We start from the raw sequence: 6039 nt of genomic DNA, 5'->3' as shown, positions 1-6039 counted from the left end.
TATATATATATATATATATATATATATATATATATATATATATATGTATACATATACACAGGCATACCATACTTGTGTGTATATATATATATACACACACACACGTAATTTATATACACAAACCCATGCACATGTGTTATAGACACATACAAATATATACATATATGTGAATTTACACTATATATATACATCTTTTCTTCAGCCTGTAGCCCTCCCTCCCCGTGTATATATATGTATATATATATATATATATATGTCCTATAACTTTTCTGCACATGTTCATCGAGGCCAACACATACATACACCACGCATGTTTACACACGTATATCTGCGAGATGAGGGATGCCTCTACGTGGTCGCTCGATATGCTAGAAACAGCAGCCAAGTATTCCTACGCTCTTAAAGAAAAGTAAAGGTACGTCGGATCATGTAGTCCTATGTAAAATAATACATACACCATGTTTGTACAGAAAGGACGGTTAGTCACGGCTGGAATGTCTTTGATCGTAAGGTTTGCCGAGCCAAGGCAACATCCCACATGTGAGTGAGCCAACGAAGGCACTTATACAGGGTCACCCGATCTGCTGCATGTAGGAACCAAATCTACCCTAAACCATTCCCAAGTACCTTAAAATTATCTATGTCTGCAAACAACAAACAACGTGATGATTGTGGGTGGAATATCCTAGCTCAACCAGTAGTGACTCGGGGCTAAACAATAACACGTGTATGCGTTTTTGTATGCATATATACCCCACGAGGGCAGTTTCTCAACATTGTGTATGAAAATTACATTCTTACACTATAGGGGCTCCCAGTTATTTACAGTATTTAAATGCGTCAAAGTTCTCCCTTTCAGGCAGGGGACAAAATAATTAAGACCCATATGGCGCATTTGGCGCGGCTGTATCATTGTGAGGGTAGAGAACTGTGTGTGTGTGTGTATATATATATATATATATATATATATAAACATGAATAATGTTGTATGTAATGTGTGGATCTCACGCCTTTCCATGTGTTGATCTGCGATCTATCACACACGTCTGTCGTATGTATGTGTGTGCATATATATATATATATAGAGAGAGAGAGATGTGTGTGTAGATATATATAGACACGTGTGCCTGTATATATATATGTGTGTGTGGGGGGGTGCGTATATATATATTTATGTACAAAATCTCTTGTTCATGTTTGTGTGTATATATGTATATTGCATTATACTACACACACACACACATACACTATAAACAATACACTGCATAGCTATATCACTGAAGCCCCCCCCCTTCTCCGTGTGTATACATGTTTTCACAAGTATACGTATTTGTTATAGAAATAAATCTACATGCTGCTCACATGCTGCACTACAAGTGTGTATATGCATACAAACACACACACATGTATATTTTTAACTTTGTGTACGTGTGCTTGTTTGAAATTGGGTTTCGTTCGTTTCATTACACACACAACATATATATAGTACTGTATTATTATATATATATATATATACACACAGTGCTAAATGGATCTCTGTGTGTGTATATATATAAACACACCAATATACTAAGATAGGTATGGATGTATATCTATCTGTCTGTCTATCTATATATATCCATCTTCATATATACAATACCAAGGTAATGTTTGCATAGGCCTACACACATACACATCTCAAACCTAAAGTTGACTTCGGATAGAAGCACAGCAAATGGGGATGTGTGATTATTAGGGGGAGGGTGGATGAGGCAGAATAGGGAGTTTATATTTTATAGGCCTCAGGGCTTCCATGATATAATTCCATTCACATCCAAGATGCCTTATTAAATCGACTTCAATACTTCAAGGGTACTTCATCAACTCGGAAGCATAAAAAGGCTAGGTTTGACCTCACTGGGATTCGAACGCCGTAAGTACATACTGCAGGCATTTGTCTGACGCTCTCATTGGGCAAAATCAATCTACGATACAAAAAGAAAAAAAAAAAAAGATAGCGTTCCACCCATAACCATCCTGTCTTTTATTCCAACAGCATAAGCAGGTTGACTGACAATATATGAAGCTCCCCCCCCCTCTCTCTCTGCAGCAACTAATTGTTGTTTAATCTCAGGTCTGATCAAAGAGATCTACGATCAGAGCTATTCCACCGTGACCGTCTCGTCTCTTTTTTAAAGCCTTTGAGGCTATAATTTGAAGGGGGTTTTGGCTGCTATTCCTGTTGTTTTCAGCGGTCACATAGTGCCCGCCTCCCCCCCTAGCCGAACATGTAACCTTTAAACGGGGATAAACTTTCGGAAAGAAGGAAGAACGGGATATGCCTGTAAGCAAAGTATAATGAATGATATCAACTATTTATGTTCAGAAAGAAGAACCCATATATATATATATATATATATATATATATATATATGGGTTCTTATATATATATACATACACACACAGACACACACAAGCTAAGTGGGACTAATTTAGGACTTGGCTGGCTTATTAGCTTCTACCTTCTTTCATAGCTATATTATTTATTTATTTCAGTGACTTTACTGTGGGAGGGAAATAATGAACATCACAAACTCCCAATTCTGCTTTCGTTATGAATTACTAACCTTGTGCTTAAGTAAATGTTTTATTTCATATTATTTCCAATTTATTCGATAATTTTTTTTTTTTTTTTACACACACAGCTTTTTATGGTGTTTGAGTAGTGGTGATGTTGTGGCTTTCATGTCCTTTTTTTTTCTTTCTTCTCCTCGTGATATTAGACTACAGTTAGTTTATATCTATGGTTTCCCCGGCTAGTTTCTGTCGGAAATATTTGGGTGATATAATACGTACATCTATATGTGTGTGTGTGATATAGCTCGAGGCCTATCTTTGAAACATTAGTACCATTTTTTTTTTCTCTCTTTGAATTGCTCGTTTTCTTTAACGTTCTCCTCCGTCTTTCTCCGCCATAACCCCACCACCACCACCATCATCATCATCATCACCATCATGTACTAGCAACACTACCCACCGCTACCACCATCGTCATCAAAGCCGACATCAAGGAGCCGCTACGCGGTCGCTCGATCGACCTACTAGAAATAACTGCCAAGTGGCCCTTAATTCTCAATCTGGAAAACAAAACAGAACGGAAACAGAAAAAAAGGACGGGATGGTCAAGGCTGGAACGCTTCTGATCATTATTTGGGGCTCTATGATAGCTGACCTGGGCCTAAACAACATCGTCGTCGTCGCCATCCTACCCTTCGTCTCATCACCCACCGCTAACTACCACCATTTCCCCCGTCACCCTCAACAATACTATCACCACCACCACTATTATTACCGCCACCACCACCACCACCACCAATATTGAAAGAATCGCTTCAGTTTAAATATGAAATGGGGGAGGGGGAGGAGAGAAGGGGAGGGCAATGAATGAATTCCTGGAATAATCTTGACTCATAGGAAAATTATTGAACCTCTCTCTTTCTCTCTCTCTCGCATGGTGTTCCACTTTTGTTCAGTGTCCCCCCCCACTTCTCTTTTCTCATAGCATCCCCTCCCGTCTCTTTTTTCTCGTTTTCGCTCCCCCCCTCTTTTTTCTATTACACTGCACCCCCCTCTCTCGCTTATATTACACTGCCCTTCTTTTTCTTATCTTCCTCTCACTCTTTCACTCCTCTCCCTCTCTTCTTTTGTCGTTCACTCTACCCTCCCCCTTCTCTTCTTTCACACTCTCACTCTCTTTCTTACATCATACTGTCTTTCTCACATCTCTCTCTTTCTATCTTTTCATATAATGAACTCACTATTTGCTCTTAGTAATCTACGCATTTATCTAATTATCTACCTATGTATCTCTCTCTATTTATCTATCCCTATCTGTCTCTCTCTCTCTCTCTGTATGTATGTATGTATATATATATATATCAATGATGTTATATATCCTCCTTTTTATACAATAGTTTTGGTTTCGGAGACGCCAAGGTGCAACGGATAGAAGTTGTGAGATTCATTCATTCGCTTTATGCACACCGTCAACAGCAACAGCCGTCCCCACCACCTCCAATGCAATAAGAATGATGAATTCGTTTCACTCAGTGCTTGACGTTGCTTAGTCTTGATTGAGCAGACGTATACCTGTTCCAACCATGACCACAATGTCTAGGACAAGATTATACAATGAGATATTCATTGTAACTGACAATGGAATATAATTAATTGAAGAGAACCATTATATTACTGATATGTCTGCCTTCTCTTGATCAAGAACCCTTCAGATTTATTTCCTGTTATAATTTCCATTTGCATCTGAGATGCCTTACAAGAATATTAAATCAACTCCAGTACTTGACTGATATTTTCTCTTATAACCCCCCCCCACACCCCTTCCAAAGGCTTGAAAGCAAATTTGACGTCAGCGACAACATTTTAATTCAATATAAGAGCCAAGACTAAAAACTGCAGGTGTTTAATCTGACCTTTAATAATTCTGTCAATCCATCTGCCAATACCACACTGAGTGATCTCAGGATCTGAACCGGGGAATGCAGGGCACTAAATCACGATCGCTCACCATCCTTTAACGTCCGTTTTCCATGCTGGCATGGGTTGGATGGTTTAACAGGAGCTGGCAAATCAGAATGCATCAGGATCCAGTTGTCTGTTTTTGGCATGGTCCCTCCAGCTGGAAACCTTCCCTAATGCCAACCCCTTTATAGAGTGTACTGGGTGCTTTTTTATATGGCACCATCACAGCTGCTTCTTACATTGTACCAGCACAGGGGCTTTTGTACGTGACACCAGTACAGGCCCACATGGAGCACAACAGCTCTCAGCTGAGTTAGTCGACATCTCTCATTTGTATTTTCTTATTCTAGCTGAAACCTCCATCCCCTATTTTTGTCTTACCCCTCCGTTTATCTAGTACCACAGAGACAGTCTTTTATCAACCATCTGCCCCCACACTAGATTTCACTATGTCAGTCCCAGGAGACAATCTCCCCTAATTAGTTGTAATTAAAGAGCCTGCTCTGCACCTGTAGCATGGATATATGCTCATTTCTCAGACTGCAGCAGAAACAACTTGTCTTGGAAAGCACCACCTCTTAGTACAAACTAACACAGAGTAAAGAGAGCTTCTGTAGTGTGAGTGACCTGAGAAAATGACCACAGTCCATACTGATAGGAAGGGCATCCAGCTGTAAAAAGAAAAGAAAACACCAAAAATATGAGAGTCATCTCAAGACAAAACCCTAGTTGTATATACAAAGGTGGCTCTTGGGTGTACATCCCATTATTGCATACAGTAATAGGATGGCCAGGTGGAAATACTTGACCTTGTGTAAAACCATTTGGCCATCTTCAAACACTTGCATCAAATATCTTCTAAACTGGACATATCTGGTCCCAAATATCCAACCTGTTTTATAATCAAACTAGTCAGATCTGATCTCTCACACCTACCCTACAATGTCATTCTAAAAATAAACAATCGCAGGAGTGGCTGTGTGGTAAGAAGCTTGCTTCCCAACCACATGGTTCTGGGTTCACTTTGAGCAAGTGTCTTCTACTATAGCATTGAGCCAACCAAAGCCTTCTAAGTGGATTTGGTAGATGGAAACTGAAAGAAGCCCATCGTGTGTGTGAGTATGTATGTGTGTGTGTGTTTGTGTTTGACTCCCCACCATTGCTTGACATGACAACCGATGTTGGTGTGTTTGCATCCCTGTGACTTAGCAGTTCAGCAAAAGATGCTGATAGAATAAGTACTAGGTTTACAAAGAATAAGTTCTGGGGTCGATTTGTTCGACTAAAGGTGGTGCTCCAGCATGGCCGCTGTTGCATGACCGAAACAAGTAAAAGAACAAGAGAAAAGAAAAAATCATTGGAATCTCAAAAGCTATGAGATAATGTCTTTTTGTTAGCATATTTCTGTTGAAATACAGTGATTTTGTTTCGATTAATGTTTGAAATAATCAAAAATTTAATTAAGTATCTTAATCGTTATTAAGCTGGTGTTTCGAATAGAACTTAACATGAAACTTTGTT

At 39.2% G+C, this 6039-nt stretch overlaps 1 protein-coding gene across 5 annotated transcripts in view; it reads left to right on the top strand.

Annotated features, from left to right (window-relative positions):
* The window catches only part of LOC106870096 (zinc finger protein OZF), a 15242-nt gene that overhangs the window by 1991 nt on the left and 7212 nt on the right, over positions 1-6039 (top strand). The window contains exons 1-2 of one of the 5 annotated variants that reach the window (XR_008265522.1): positions 143-415; positions 3954-5896. The exons of 1 other annotated variant lie outside the window; for it this stretch is intronic. The gene's annotated coding sequence lies outside the window, so the exon portion shown is untranslated. Of the gene's footprint in view, positions 1-142; positions 416-1367; positions 1913-3953; positions 5897-6039 lie in introns of those variants that run through there. 3 more of the 5 variants (XR_008265521.1, XM_052972973.1, XM_014916079.2) reach the window with 3 other exon arrangements.

This window comes from Octopus bimaculoides, chromosome 14 (assembly GCF_001194135.2).
Source record: "Octopus bimaculoides isolate UCB-OBI-ISO-001 chromosome 14, ASM119413v2, whole genome shotgun sequence".
In the NCBI taxonomy this organism is placed as follows: domain Eukaryota; kingdom Metazoa; phylum Mollusca; class Cephalopoda; order Octopoda; family Octopodidae; genus Octopus; species Octopus bimaculoides.
Note: the sequence above shows the minus strand (reverse complement) of the source record. Positions and strands in the feature narration are given on the sequence as shown.